The sequence below is a fragment of the Delphinapterus leucas genome, chromosome X, assembly GCF_059928025.1.
Source record: "Delphinapterus leucas isolate spDelLeu-1000000601 "Yukka" chromosome X, BTC_Dleu_Yukka2, whole genome shotgun sequence".
Classification (NCBI taxonomy): domain Eukaryota; kingdom Metazoa; phylum Chordata; class Mammalia; order Artiodactyla; family Monodontidae; genus Delphinapterus; species Delphinapterus leucas.
Window position 1 is genome coordinate 117,617,884 of NC_143150.1, and position 17,041 is coordinate 117,634,924.

The 17,041-nt window shown below is 38.8% G+C and overlaps 1 protein-coding gene and 2 pseudogenes across 2 annotated transcripts in view; 1 reads left to right on the forward strand and 2 right to left on the reverse strand.

The window, feature by feature from the left end:
- The window catches only part of CDKL5 (cyclin dependent kinase like 5), a 126,463-nt gene that overhangs the window by 99,593 nt on the left and 9,829 nt on the right, over window positions 1-17,041 (reverse strand). The window lies entirely within an intron of this gene.
- LOC111170369 (gap junction alpha-1 protein-like) lies at window positions 2,761-5,899 on the reverse strand (annotated as a pseudogene).
- On the forward strand, window positions 10,772-11,756 carry LOC111170370 (actin-related protein 2/3 complex subunit 1A pseudogene; annotated as a pseudogene).

Sequence of the window (17,041 nt, forward strand, 5' to 3'; positions counted from 1 at the left end):
GCTACATATCAGTAGTCAAGACACCATGATACTGGCAGAAGGATAAACACATCGATCAATGGGACACCTCAGAGAACCCAGAAATAAAGCCACGCAAATATGCTCAACTGATTTTTGCCTGCAAAAGAAATTCAATGGAGGAAGGAGAGACTTTTCAACAAGTGGTGCTATAGCAACTGGTCATCCACAGGCCAAAAAACAAAAAGCCTCAACCTACATCTCTCAAACAACTTATACAAAAATTAACTCAAAATGGAACATGGACTTAAATGCAAAATGTAAATCTATAAAATTTTAGAAGCAAACAAAGGAGAAAGTCTTTAGGATAAAGGACTAGACAAAGAGTTCTTAGACTTACCACCAAAACTACAATACATACAAGGAAAAAAATTGTTAAATCACCTCATCAAAATTAAAATATTCTGCTCTGTGAAAGACCCTATTAATAAGCAATGAAAAGACAAGCTACAAGCTGAAGAAAATATTTTCAAACATATCCAACAAAGGATTTTAATCCAGAATATATATATTTTTAAAACTCCTTAAACTGAACAGTAATAAAACAAACATTCAACTAGAAAATGGACAAAAGACACAAAAAGATATTTCACTGAAGAGGATACAGAGATGCCAAATAAGCACATGAAAAGATATTCAACATTATTAGCCATTACAGAAATGCAAATTTAAACTACCATGAGATCACCTACATACCTATCAGAATGGCTAAAATAAAAAATAGTGATAATACCAAATGCTGGTGAGCACATGGAGAAACGAGACCAGTCATACATTGATGATGGGAATAGAAACCACTCTGGAAAAAGAGTATGCTAGTTTCTTACAAAACTATATGCTCATCTACCATACAACTCAGCAATTACACTCTTGGGCATTTATTCCAGGGAAATGAAAACACATTCACAAAGAAACCTGTACATGAATGTTCAAAGCAGTTTTATTTGTAAAAGCCAAAACCTAGAAACAACCTGAAGGTCCTTCAATAGGTGAATAAACCGTGACACCGCCACTCTGTGGAATACTACTCAGCAATAAAAAGGAACAAACTATTGGTCCACACAAAAACTTGGATGGGTCGCAAGGGAGTTAAGCTGAGTGAAAAAGGCCAATCTCAAACGGTTATATACTATATCATTATATTTAAATAGCATTCTTGAAATGACAAAATTACAGAGATAAACAGATCAGTGGTTGCCAGAGGACAGATAGAGGGGAAGGGAGGGATGCAGCTGTGGCTATAAAAAGATTGCATAAGGAATCCTGGTGATGAAACTGTTCTATATCTTGACTGTGGTGGTCACATGAATCTACACAAGTGATAGAACTACACACACACACACACACACACACACACAAGTGCATGTAAAATTGGTGAAAGCTGAGTAAGGTCCATGGATTATATCAATGTCAGTTTTCTGGTTATGATATTCTGCTATAATTATGTAAGATATTACTATTGGGAGAAATGAGTTGAAGGATATATGGAATCTATTATTTCTTATAATTGCATGTGAATCTGTATCTCAAGATAAAAATTTAAAGAAAATCAAGCAAGCAATAGGTGAAAATTAGTGTGAAACAGGAAGTGAGGGTGGCAGTGTCCAATCTAATTCCAAGGTTTCAGGAGTTTTGCAGTCTTCCACAGAAACACACACCCCATTAGAAAATAATAGTGATTCTTCCTCAAGAAAAGGTTTGTGAGGAGGAAATGTGAAACACTCTTGACTAAACCAAGAGAATGGGTTTTCCAAATGAGACTGTCAGAGCAAGATGCAGTCAGATGGATTGGCAGGCTTAATGCTGTCCCCAGCTTCACCTTCCCCGGGTGCCCTGTTGGGTGGAAGGAAGCTTCTGATGAAGAGTAGATCAGTTAAAAGAAAAACAAAGAAGCTACATTTTTTGGCACATCTGAAAGTAGTAAGTATATCCGTGATCCTGCTACATATAATTAAAAATGCTAATACTAAAACCTTCTCTAACGTAGTCTCCACAATTCCATCTCCAAAAATCTATTCTCACGTGTTTTGCTTAGATAAAGATGTACCAGTGAAGAATTCAAAAGACTAGGAAGATCAGAGCAGCTAGAAGCTCTCAGAGAAGGCAGTGATGCAGATTGCTCTCTTAAAACTTTATTGAACAAAGGACACTCTCTAGAATATATGATGGGCTAGGTCTACATTGCATGCAATAAAGCTGAACATGACAGTAGTTCAATGTTAAACAAATTAGTAAAACAAATGTGACATGTTAAACAAATTAGTATTTCTCACTGTACAAAACTGCTTATGTAGCTGCCGTGCAAGAATAAAGTATTAAGCTCAGCATTTTCACCAATCATCTGTGATGAGCTTTAAAAAAGACATTCGAAGAAATGGTTAGATTTCTTTGGTATATATTTCAAACAAATTAGTTACATGGATAATACTCAAACCTCTTTCAACCTCTCTTGCATTCCAAATAAAATCTTAGGACAAATATCAAAAATGCTTGCCACACCAAAAGACAGACTGTCAAACTCAAAAGAATATAAGTTCTGAAATAATGTTTATTCAGTAGGGTTTATTAAATTGGATAAAGGCAAGAACTCTCAGTTACTGCAAAATTCAGGTAAGAACACTTAGTAGTCCAGCTCTAAGCATTTCTTTTAAATTTCTCACATTAATGAGTTCTGTTTACAGTACTAAAATTCTATCATTCAAGTATCAATGATTACATTTCAGAAAAAGGAAATCATTTGTGACATCTTTCTACAAAAGAGAAAAAATTATAATGAATAGAACCAGTATCTATAATAGAATACACTAGGGGTGGGGGGTAAGGAAAAAAACAGTGCTTTATTTTCACAGTAGAAATTATGTAATGCAAACATCATTCTGACCCACACCAAAAAATCCACGAGAAAAGCTCAAATTTGAACACTGTGAGCATTATTTAAAATCTATGTTTGTGAGTTTATACTGCATCTCTTTATACCAATACGTGGCAAATATCTATCACTTTCACATACACTGAACCATTCTAGGGGAATATGGGAGAGAAAAAGGCCTTACTTATGCATCAGCTAGTGCAACTTTTACTTAGAATACAAGCTGAGTCAACCATTTTAAATATGAACATGTACCCCTGTTAATCCCTCTCTCTCCATCCTTCTATCCCAGACACCTCAAAAGAACCGTGGTAGTCTAACGTCTTTGTATCTGCTAAGCCTCACCACTGAGGTTGTTGAGTACCACCTCCACTGAAACAAAAGTACACTGTCTATTGCACTTTCCTTTTCTTTAACAATTGAGCAGAATTGTAATGCTTTCAACCACGTGTGTAGATTTCTAGGTCATTTACACTGCTGCTGGCATGACTGCTGGCTCTGCAGAACTGCTGCTGGGCTGCAATGGCCAGTGTCTAGTAGCTAGATTTTTTTTAGAATTCCGCTTGTCAACAGGAAAATCAAAAGGCTGTGTATGTGAATTAGAAACGGTGCTTCCTGCCTATCCCATTCGAACTTGCTATGTGCTGTAATTAGCAGGGTTCTGCTCACTTCCTTGTTTGCTGTAACTGTCGCAGGAAGAACTGTTTCTGTCTCCAGGAACCAGCTTGTCCCTGTGAAGGGACATGGTGGAGAGAGCAACAGTTGATAAGGAGCCATTGGAGGGGCTTGGCAGACCAGATGTACTGTGGTAAGGCTCACGCTCTGGATTCTTCACATGGTCTTTAATGCTCTCAAGAAAGACACAGAAAAGCTCTATGATATTCAAGGCAAGAGACACCAAGGACACCAGCGGCATGAAGAGGATGAAGATGCTTTTCTCTGTGGGGCGAGAGAGGAAGCAGTCCACCTGACGCAGCAGGGGTCTCGTTTGCAAGTGTAAACTGCATTCAGACGGAAGCCATAGATGTACCACTGGCTCAGCAGGAAAGCCACCTCAAAGACTGTCTTGAAGAAGAAACAGATGGTATAGGTTCACAGCAAGCCCCCGCTCATTTTCACCTTCCCATGTTCTTCAATGCCATACTTGAACTTCTTGATTTCAATTTCCTCCAAGTGCACCTCCACACTAGCACCATCGGTTGGGGCAACTTTGAGTTGCTCCTCTTTCTTGTTCAACTTCTCATCCTTTCGCATCACACAGATCACGTGTGCTAGGTACAGAAGTGTGGGGACAGATGCAAATACAATCTGCAGGACCCAGAAGCACACGTGAGAGATTGGGAAGGACTTATCGTAGCAGACGTTTTCACAACCAGGCTGTCGAGTGTTACAACAAAAGGCAAACTACTCATCATCCCAGGTTGACTCAACTGCTGTACCCAGTAGCAGGATTAAGAAAATGAAAAGGACTGAGAGCCATACCTTCCCTCCAGCTGTGGAGTAAGCTTGAACCCTGTCGAGGAGTTGGCCTAAGGCACTCCAGTCACTCATGCTGCCTGTTCGCTGTTCTTTCCCTTAAAAGTGAAGTAGGCAAGCCAAGTGACTGCACTCCTTAGAGGACGAAGTAAAATGAAAAAGCAAGTTCAAGCACTCAAAACTGTCTAAAGCTCACAAGTCTGCTACTCTTTGGTACCTTCCTCATTCTTCCCCCTAATGAAAGGCAATTGCTGATACCTGATAAAAGCTTATGTAGATTCATTTTTCATACATGGTGAGTAAATACTCTTAAATAAGGATGTACATATATTGATAATGGGACAATTTACAGAAATAGGGGAACAAAATAGACACATTTAAATATCTTCAATTCCAGAATAAGGCAATCTCCAAAGATTAAAAACTCAAACACAGACACTGAATTAAAAATTTACATGCATATACTGACTGATTCATCTTCAGACTTTTCAGGGCCATCATCTCCCAAACAGATAATGATATTCATCCAAGCATTATTTATGGAGTGCCTACTAGATGCCAGGACTGTACTAGGCACTGGTTCCTACTGTGATTCCTTTGGAACTCACAATCAACTAGCGGAACAGATAATCAAAAGCACAGTATTTTATTGATTTTTTAATTACAATTAATTGTAAGATAAACCATTATTTTATTTACCATTCAGAAAGCAATCAAGGTATCCAGGGTAAGATGTGCCCCAATTTCAGAAATGTGGGGGTAAATGTATATCTTAGAATCAATGAAAAAGGCTAAGTGAGTAAGTGAATATACAATTGCAAATTTAAATAAGTGCCAAGAAGAAAACAAATAGGCACCAACAGAGATTACCACAAGGAAACCCAGATTAGAATGTACAGAGTCAGCCAAGCAAAGACTGGAAAAACCGCTGCATGTGAAGCAGCAGCATGGGCAAAAATTTGAAGAGGGAAGGACTCACTGTACTCAAGCAGCTAGCTCAAAAGCAGGCAGCAGGGTTACCAGGTAGTAGGCAGAGGTAGCAGAATGGTGCCAGAGGGGGCTACCTCAGGCATCTGCTTGGCAGTAGCAGAGAATCCCAGAGGCAGAAAGTGAAATTACACTGTGAGGCTGGGGCAAGACTAAGGCCATTGGAGAAATTATTAATGGCAGTTCGGGAGCTCTAGGGGACAGTGGGGGCGTTGTGGGAGGAACCAGGATGTAACAGAGGGATGTACAGATCAGTACAGAGACCAGGGTTCTGGGCTAATGGACGGCCAGTGAGTTTCGGTGGTGACAGAAAGTAAAAGAGGATGTCAAGAATCATGGGTCTGGGCTTCCCTGGTGGCGCAGTGGTTAAGAATCTGCCTGCCAATGCAGGGGACGGGGTTCGAGCCCTGGCCCGGGAAGATCCCACATGCCGCAGAGCAACTAAGCCCGTGCGTCACAACTACCGAAGCCCGCATGCCAAGAGCCCGCGCACTGCAATGAAGAGTAGCCCCCGATCTCTGCAACCAGAGAAAGCCCGCGCACAGCAATGAAGACCCAATGCAACCAGAGAAAGCCCGCGCACAGCAATGAAGACCCAATGCAGCCAAAGATTAAAATTTTTTAAATAAATTAATTTTTTTTTTTAAAAAGAAAAGAATCATGGGTCTGATCCTGAGAGTCTCTGGAGAGGGAAATATGCAATCTATACTAGTGCTGTGGTCCTGAACGCTGTGGTGAATAAAGGGGCATTTTGCAAGGGTAGCTGCCATTCCAGTTAGCAGGGAGTAGTAGCAAGATCAGGACTAAAAAAGAAGAGCTGCTACTCTCTCCTTATCTGAGAACTGAAGTCAGGTCTCTGCCAACAGGGGCCTCAATTTAAATACTTATTTACTGAATGTGGACCATTATCTTCAGTTGAATTGTTAGCACATGGAAGCTTTTTTGTTAAGACTAAAATGCTGACACACTGTGTTCATTCTTGTGGGTTTCTTCTCAAGAGCTTTTAAAAACAAAATCTCAAGAGGAGCAACTCTGATACCATCCACCAATCTGTTGAGAGTGGGTGGAACCTGACATGGGGCACAACATACACCTGCTGTGCCACTACTGAAGACCTTCTATTCTTTCTCCATTTCCTCCTGACAGCACTCTTTCTTTATAAGAAACGTCTCTGAGCAAAAAGCCTACAGAAAAGTTTCTGCCTCTAATTCAGAGCACGCCAGACAAACAGATCTTACTTTAAAACAGAGGACCACAGCTAACTGATTATTACATGGCAAAAATAATTATTTTCAACCAAATTATCTCAATACAGCACTGACTCATCATTTTTAAAACAAACTTTATTTAGTATATTAAGATAACATTCATAATATTTATATTTTAATTCTCCCACTTTAAAAAATTTAATTCCCAAAGGTATTCATTTTAAACAATCAGGAAAATTAAAAGAGGAAAATATTTCTTAAAGTAAAAATAATATGAATTTGCCTACTAATAAGCAATCTTAAATACCATACAGCTTATTTGTTTCTTGGTTTAATGGCTGTTCCTCACAGTAGATTCAGTAAGAAAAATAAAACTTAAAATGAAACCTAAAAAGGGGGGGCAAGGTTAATACAATTTACAATGTCTCAACTACCCGAAGTTGGTTACAACTGTTCTCCAAGGATAAGAACTGAAGCCTCCCAAAATGCAATTTTTTAGCAAGTAATCAAATTATAAGGCTTAAAAGTACACACAGTGCTTTCTCAGCTGCTTAAATAACACATTTTAGCCAAACTGTCCTCTATCACACAGATTCTAAAAGTAATCCTATTAAGCTAAAATCACCAAGATGTATAGTTTATGATTAATACATTCATCAAGGTTAATCGAAAAGAGACCATTTGCAGCATAAGAGTTGGGCATTTATTCTCATTAGTTTTTCAAATTTAACCAATGCTTAGTCTCCAGAGATTTCAAAGTGCCTTTAAAAATTGAGTTACTTCTTCAAAAACAAGTGGGGTAAAATAACAACAAATGAAGGTTAAAGAAAATAATCCCTGAAACTACTTTAGCATGGTTAAAGGTAACTGATAAAACAAAAAACAGTGCGAGGGGTGGGGGGGGTCGATAATTCTGGTTACTTTAGGATAAAGTTATTAGCAATCTTCTAGAACTACATGAAAGTTCTCAACATTTTCAAATATTTTGCCTGGAAAAAGTTCTTACTAAGCACTTTGAAAATATACAGATCTGAGATTCAAAGGGATGAAAATAACTGATCTAGCTAAGCAAATGGCTCATAGGCAAGTTAAAAGCCTCTTGTTGAACATTATTTTTAAACTGGACAAGGTATTTCCAATTTAAAAATATAAATATAAGATTTCAGGATCAGCTCCAACACATAAGGTGCTTGGATATTGTCACTCATGTCCTTACAACAAAAAAAACCTGAACAAACTGCCAATCAGCAACTTTTATTAGGCTTATCAGAGAATTGAGGACACAGGGCAAACTGAACTCTTGAAATCTGGAGAAACAGGCAAATACAGAGAATCACATCCAAGATCAGCTTACCTGGAGCAGAAGGTGCTGGAGTTAATACACTAGTAAGAAAACTTAAATCGTAATTTTGACAAAGGCTTGTGAGTAAGAACTCCTGGGGGCCCAATCTTAGGAGAGCCTCTATACTCTCATGGCTTTACCTCCAGGAACCTCACCAGGTTCTGATTGTGAAGATACAAGAACAATCTCCTCCCCTTTTGGGTAAGAGGAAGAGAAAAGTGACGATTTTGAAATACACCCATGGGAAAAAGTAACAGTTTTGAAATAAACCCAGAAGGTTCTCCATAGCAAAGGCCAACACTCCAAGGGAAAATATACCAGAGCCTTCTATACTGTCCTGGGAGAGGGGAAATTAGCCAACACAGACTTCTCTAGACTTGTTTCACCTAAAGGAAGCAGGGGTTGGGGGAAGGCTAAGAAATACTTCTGAAGGTTGCAGTCCAGGGCTCAGGCCCACCAACAGACTAAGACTTGGTCCTAAGATTATAAAACACTTGCCCTTCCCCACACTCTACCACCACATCACCAAGGTTCCACAGTAATCCAGTAACAGTGGATTACAACGGAAAGAGTTGCAAGAAACAGACTCTACTTAAAAAGGACTTCTTAGGGAAACCCAAAGATAATGGGGGAGAAAGTTTTAAAAATAAAGACACTAGAGGAAACCGAAGCCTCTGGCATCTACACCTACAACAAACATTAAACACAGCCTAGCTCCTAGCCAAATTAACATGAAACCTTATACTACAGGCCTATTTACCTCCATTTCTATTATCCAATATATCCTACCTGGCTTTTAAAAAACACTAAAAAGTATGCTAAAAGGCAAGGGAAAACAGAGTGTGAGGAGATTAAGCAAGCATCAGAACAAGACTCAGATATGGCACAGGTTTGGGGATTACCAGGGATAATTTCAGACAGGGAATTTAAAACAACTATGATTACTATGGTAAGCACTCTAATGGAAAAGGTAGACAACATGCAAGAACAGACAGGTAATGTAAGTATATACAACTCTAAGGAAGAATTAAAAGGAAATGCTAAAAATAAAAAACACCATAACAGGGCTTCCCTGGTGGCACAGTGGTTGAGAGTCCGCCTGCCGATACAGGGGACACGGGTTCGTGCCCCGGTCCGGGAAGATCCCACATGCCGTGGAGCGGCTGGGCCCGTGAGCCATGGCCGCTGAGCCTGTGCGTCCGGAGCCTGTGCTCCACAACGGGAGAGGCCACGACAGTGAGAGGCCCGCGTACCGGAAAACAAAACAAAACAAAACAAAACACCATAACAAAAATGAATAATACCTTTAATGGGCTCATCAGTAGACTGGACATGGCCAAGGAAAGAATCAGTGAACTTAAAGATATGTCAAGAGAAACTTCCCCAACTAAAATGCAAACAGAAAAAAGAATTTTAAAAAGGAGAAAAGAATATCCAAGAACTATGGGACAATTACAAAAGGTGTCACTGGAATACCAGAAGAATAATGAAACAAAAGAGAAAAAATATTTGAAGGAATAATGGCTGAGAATCCTCCAAAACTAATGACAGACACCAAATCACACATCCAGGAAGCTCAGAGCACACCAAGCAAGATAAATACCCAAAAACTCTACACCTAAACATATCGTATTCAAACTACAGAAAACCAAACACAAAGAGAAAATCATGAAAGAAGCCAGAGGGGAAAAAAACACCTTACTTATAGAGTACAAGGATAAGAAGTACATTTCACTTCCTGTCAGAAGCCATGAAGTGAAATATTTAGTGTTGAAAGAAAAAAAAAACACCAACCTAGAAGGTATTCAGTGAAATTATCCTTCAAAAGTGAAGGAGAAATAAAAACTTTCTCAGATAAACAAAAACTGAGGGAATTTGTCACCAGTAGACCTGCCTAGTAAAAACTGTTTTAAAAAGTTCTTCAGAGAAAGAAAATGACATAGGCCAGAAAGTCAGATCTACACAAAGAAAGAAAGAGCATTGGAGAAGGAATAAATGAAGGTAAAATAAAATCTATTTTTCCTATTCTTAATAGATAACTGTTCTAAGTAATAACAGTAATAGCGTATTTGCTAATTATAGCAAATGGATAAGTAAAATGAAAGGTACCTGTACTATCTCAGAAGCAGAGTAGAGTTATCCGGTAGTGGACTTAGATGATAAGTTGTAAATATACACTGTAAACTCCAGAGCAACAACTAAAAACCCTTTTTAAAAGAAATATAATGGATATGCTAAGACAGGAGAGAAAACAGAATCATACAAAATGGTCAACTGAAATCAGGGAAGGAAGAAAAAGGGGGCCTGTTATTGTTTAAAAAAAAGAAGTATAACAAATAGAAAAGTTACAAACATGGTTCATATTAATCCAAGTATATTGATACTCACTCTAAATGTGAATGGCCTAAATATACCAATTAAAAGAGATTGTCAGAGTAGATTTTAAAAACTCACATTAAATATAAAGATACATCTAGGTTCAAAGCAAAGGGATAAAGAAAGATATACCATGCTAATATTAATCAAAAGAAAGCTGGAATAGCTATATCAGTTTTAGACAAAGTAGACTTCAGAATGAGAAAAATCATCAGGGATAAAGAGGGGCATTAGAAAATGATACATTCTCCAAGAAGGCATAACAATCCTTAATATGTATGCACCACACAAGACAGCATCAAAATATACAAGGGGCTCCCTCTGGGCCTCGGTCCTCCGCCCGCGTCCGCCGGAGCCTGTTGGTGTCCATTGACCAGAGTCTGTGAATTCAACGCTCCGAGCCCGTCCGGATGGCCCCGACTCCCAGCTGTCTATCCTTCGAAAACACTAAGAATAATGTCCCTCCATCAATTTTACTAGAGCTAATCACGTGCCATGCCTGGAACAGGGATCGTACCCAGATTGCCCTTAGCCCCAATAACCATGAAGTCCACATCTATAACAACGGGAGCCAGTGGGTGAAAGCTCATGAGTTCAAGGAGCACAACGGACACATCACAGGTATCGACTGGGCTCCCAAGAGTGACCGCATTGTCACTTGTAGGGCTGACCACAATGCCTACGTCTGGGGTCAGAAAGGTGGAGTTTGGAAGCCGACCCTGGTGCTCCTGAGAATTAACTGCGCAGACGCTTTTGTCAAGTGGTCCCCGCTAGAGAACAAATTTGCTGCGGGCAGCAGAGCACAACTCATTTCTGTTTGTTACTTCGAGTCAGAAAATGACTGGTGGGTAAGCAAGCACATAAAAAAACCCATTCGCTCCACGGTCGCCAGTACACCCTGGGGCAGCAAGATGCCTTTTGGTCAGCTGATGTCAGAGTTTGGTGGCAGTGGCACTGGCGGCTGGGTGAACGGGGTCAGCTTCTTTGCCAGCGGGAGCCGCCTGGCCTGGGTCAGCCACGACGGCACCGTGTCTGTTGTTGATGCCTCAAAAAGCGTGCAGGTCTCAACTCTGAAGACAGAGTTCCTGCCCCTCCTGAGTGTGTTGTTCGGCTCAGAGAACAGCGTTGTGGCTGCTGGCCATGACTGCTACCCCATGCTCTTTAACTACGATGACCGTGGCTGCTTGACCTTCGTCTCCAAGCTAGACCTCCCGAAAGAGAGCATCCAGCGCAACATGTCAGCCATGGAGCACTTCCGCAACACGGACAAGTGGGCCACGACCAAGGACCGAAACACAGCCCTGGAGACACTGCACCAGAACAGCATCACTCAAGTGTCTCTTTATGAGGTGGACAAGCAAGATTGTCGCAAATTTTGCACTACTGGTATTGACGGAGCCATGACCATTTGGGAGTTCAAGACCTTAGAGTCTTCTATCCAGGGCCTTTGGATAATGTGAAGCTGAGCGAGCCTCCCAGATCCAGCATGAGGACAGACAGGCTGCACCGAGCAACTCTGCCATTCGCATGATGGGGAGGAGAGCCAGCCTCCAGGAAACACTGAAGACGCATAAGGCGCAAACCTTGTTGTGTGTTTTGTTTGAGTGTAATTGGTCAAAGTGTTGGTTTTTTAAAAGCAGCAGTGATTTGGGGTGTGTTTTTTTTGTTTTTTTCTTTTGCTATTTCATTCCATTCTTGACCAAAGCTTCTCTTTAAGCAGTTTATTATGGAAAATTGTCACACTAACTTAAAGGAAGGGGTGGGGAAGGTATGTAAATTGTCTGTTAAAAAAATTAGATAAAAATACTGAACAAAAAAACAAAACAAAACAAAATATATGAGGCAATAGACCTGCAAAGGGAAATAGACAAATCCACTATTACAGTTGGAGACTTCAACACCCCCTTTCAGTAGGAAAAAAAAAAAAGAGAGAATAAAGATAGGTGAATTGAATAGCACCATCAAGCAACTAAATCTACCTGCCATTTACATAATACTTCATCCAACAGCAGCAGAATACATGTTCTCAAGCTCACATGGAATATTCATCGAGATAGACCAAATTCTGTACCACAAAACACAAATTAGCAAATTTTAAAGAATAAAAATCATACAAAGTATTTTCTCACACCACAATGGAATTAAACTAGAAAACAATAACAAAAAGATAAACGGAAAAATCTCAAAATATTTAGCCATTAAACAACACATTTCTAAATAATACATAGGTCAAAGAGGAAATCTAGAGGACTTTTAGAATATTTTGAACTAAATGAAAATGAAAATACAAATCAAATTTTGTACGATGCAGCAAAAGCAGGGCTTAGAGAAAAGTTTATAGCACTGAATGCATATATTAGAAAAGAAAACAGACTTAAAATCAATAACCTAAGCTTCTACCTTAGGATATAAGGCAAAGAAGGACAACTTAAGACTAAAGCAAATAGATAAAAGGATAAAACAATAAAAACTATAGCAGTAATCAGTGAAATTGAAAACAGGAACTCAGTAGTGAAAAAAAATCAATGGAAACAAAAGATGGTTCTTTGCAAAGACTGATAAAATTGATAAACCTCTAGCCAGGATAACCAAGAAAAAAATGAGCGAAGACACAAATTATTAGTATCAGAAATGAAAGAAATATCATCATTACCAATCACGTGGACATTAAAAGGATAATAAATGAATATTATGAACAAATCTATGCCTACACATTTTATAACTTAGATAAGTGGACCAATTCCTTAAAAGATACAAACTATCAAAATTTACACAAGGAATAACAGATAATCTGAATAGGCCTTTATCTATGGAAGAAACTCAAACAATAATTAATAAACTTCCCAGAAAGAAAGTCCCACACCTAGATGGTTTCACTGGTGAATTCTACCAAACATTTACGGAAGAAATTCTCTACAATCTCTTCCAGAAAACAGAAGTAGAGAAACACTTCAAAGCTTACTCTATGAGGACACGTTATGTATGGTATTACCAATACCAAAACTAGATAAAGACATTAAAGAAAGGCAAACTACACGAACACAGATGTAGAAATCCTCAACCAATATTACCAAATCAAATCCAGCAATGTATAAAAAGAAATACACATCTCAACTACATGGGATTTATCCCAGGTATGCAAAGCTGGTTCAGCATCCTAAAATCAATTCATAATCAACAGATGAAAGTAAAAACACCACATGATCATACCAAGTGATACAGAAAAGCATTTGACAAAACCCAATACCCATTTGTGATAAATACTCTTAGCAATCTAAGAATAGAGAGAACTTCCTCAACTTGATAAAGAACATCTACAAGAAACCTACAGTTAACATCGTATTTAATGGTAAGAAACTGCATGCCTTCCCACTAAGCTCAGGAACCAGACAAGAATGTCCTCTCTCACCATCTGTATTAAACATTGTACTGGAAGTCATAACTAATACAAGACACATAAAGGAAGTAAAAGGTATACAGATTGGGAAAGAAGAAGTAAAACTATTTTGTTCGCAGATGACATGACTGATTATGAAGAAAATCCCAAAGAATTTACCCCCCAAAAAACACTGGAACTAATACGCAATTCTAGCAAGGTCACAGGATACAAAGCTAACATACAAAAGTCAATCACTTTCCTATATACCAGCAAGGAACAATTGGAATTTAAAAATTAAAAACAATACCATTTATATTATCACCAAAAGAAAAAAAGTACTTAGGTATAAATCTAACAAAACAATGTAAGATATGTATGTGAAAAATTAAATAACTTTGTTGAAAGAAATCAAAGAGAGAAAAATCAAATGGAGACATATTCTGTGGTCATTGATTAGAACACACAATATTGTTAAGATGTCAATTCTCAACTTGATCTACAGATTCAATGCGATCCCAATCCTAGCAAGCTATTTTGTGGATATCAACAAACTGATTTAAAAGATAAAATAGAAAGGCAAAAGACCTGGAATAGCCAACACAATACTGAAAAAGAACAACAAAATTGGAGGACTGACACTACCTGACTTTAAGACTTACTACAAAGCTACAGTAAATCAAGACAGTATGATATTGGTGAAGAATAGACACACAAATCAATGAAACAGAACATAGAACCCCAAACTAGACTCAACACAAACACAGCTGATCTTTGATAAAGAAGCAGAGGCAATCCAATGGAGAAAGAAGTCCTTTCAACAAATGGTTGAAATAACCTAATCAAAAAATGGGCAAAGGACTTGACTAGACATTTCTCCAAAGACATACAAATAGCCAAGAGCACATGAAAACATGTCCAACATCACTAATCATTAGTGTCATGCAAATCAAAACCACAAAATGATACCATTTTACATCAACTAGGATGGCTACAATAAAAAAAAATAAGGAAACAAGTGTTGGCGAGGATGTGGAGAAATTGGAACCTTTGTACAGTGCTGGCAAGAATGTAAAGTGCTGCAGTCACTGAGGAAAACAGTTTTGTGGTTCCTCAAAAAAGTTAAACACAGAATTACCATATACCTAGCTAGTATTTCCACTTCTTGCCGTATATCCCAAAAGAACTGAAAACGGGGACTCAAACAAAACTTGACCACAAATGTTCACAGCAACACTATTCACGATAATCAAAAGGTGAAAACAACCCAAATGTCCATCCACAGATAAATGGATAAACAAAATGTGATATGTCCATACAACAGAATATGACTCAGTCATAAAAAAAGGAATGAAGTAATGATACAGGCTACATGGATGAACCTCAAAAACATTACACTAAGTGAAAGAAGTCAAACTCAAATGGTCACAAATTGTATATGATTCTATTTATATGAAATATCCAGAATAGGTCTATAGAAAAATCAGATTGGTGTTTGCTAGGGATAGAGAGAGGGAGAAACAGGGAGTGAGTACTTAATGGGTATGGGGTTTTCTTTTGGGGTGATAAGTGTTTTGGAACTTGACAGAGGTAGTGATTGTACAATATTGTGAATGTACTAAATGCTACTGAGTTGTACACTTTAAAATGGTTGGTTTTACATTACGTGAATTTTACCTCAATTTTTATTTTAAAAAAGGTCACAACATTGTAAATCAACTATTCATCGATTAAAAAACAAAAAAAGAAGATGGGCCTATGAGGCTTACTTCCTGGCTCTACCACCTACTAACTTGTATGGTCTTCAGGAAATTAACCTATTATATTTGAGCATCAGTTTCCCTCATGTTAAAGGAAGGTAATTCTTTCTAACTTTTATAGTTGCTATGAGGATCTAAAGAGTAATGAAAATAAAGCACCTGGCATAGGACTTCCCTGGTGGCACAGTGGTTAAGAATCCGCCTGCCAATGCAGGGGGACACACGTTCGATCCCTGGTCCGGGAAGATCCCACATGCCGTGGAGCAACTAAGCCCATGTGCCACAACTACTGAGCCTGCCCTCTAGAGCCCACGAGCCACAACTACTGAAGTCTGCACACCTAGAGCCTGTGCTCTGCAACAAGAAGCCACCGCAGTGAAAAGCCCGCACACCTCAATGAAGAGTAGCCCCCTGCTCACAGCAACAAAGACCCAACGCAGCCAAAAACAAATAAATAAATAAATAATTTATATTAAAAAAAAAAAAAAGCACCTAGCATAGCACAATGCCTGGAAGTTAAGAGGTACTTGAAACAGAGATTATTACTATTGCTTCTTAACTTAATTTCTCATTTATGGCCACTTGAATTATATCAGGAAGCTATCTCAAGTTTTTTTGTCTCCAAAGAATTTAACTCTTCATATTTGTGCGAATGTCCTTCTCTTGAACTCAAGTGATCTTTCATAGTCTCAGTGGAGACTGTTTTCTTCTCTGTATTCATTTTGGATGAAAAGAGAGCTATTCAGGCCAGTGATGGAACACAGTCAGGGTGAATAGATTGTATGTGTCTCTGTATGCCCAGTTCCTAGCAAAGTCCACTTCTCCGTCCTGACAGTTGATCATGAACGAGGTAACCAATATAAAATTTCCTACTTAGCCAGCCAAAAGATTTACCCAAGCCCAGCTCGAGGGAAAAGTAATTTTCAGTGGAAGTTCCACACTTTATTAATTCTATTCCTCAGACTCCAAGAGCACCAAGGGCAAAGAGACAAATAGAAACTGAGATTGTTGGTCCACTGAGGCCACTATGCTGTTTCCACTGTATTCTCCTAGTTAGGGCTGCTCAGCATTAGAAGTCAGCAAACTTTTTCTGTTTAGGAAGGGCCACAAAATAAACACTGTATTTTAGGCTGTGTATGTCATACGGTCTCTGTTGCAACTACTTAACTCTGTCATTTTAGCGCAAAAGCATCCATAGAAAATATGTAAATGAACGAGTATGGCTATGTTCCATAAAATAAGTGGCGGGCCAGATTTGGCCCACAGGCACTCAATAGATTTTTCTTAAACAAATATTTGGTTGAATTTTACTTTGTAATACCATGCCTAGAACACAGTGCTTTAAGTACAGGAGGTAGAAAAAAAATTTAATTTGATTTTTTTAATTAAAATGCTTTAACATAGGAAACAAACCTTTAAATTAAGAAATAGTGGGCTTCACTGGTGGCGCAGTGGTTAAGATTCTGCCTGCCAATGCAGGGGACACGAGTTCGAGCCCTGGTCCAGGAAGATCCCACATGCCATGGAGCAACTAAGCCCGTGCATCACAACTACTGAGCCTGCACTCTAGAGCCCGTGAGCCACAACTACTGAGCCCGTGAGCCACAACTACTGAAGTCTGTGCGCCTA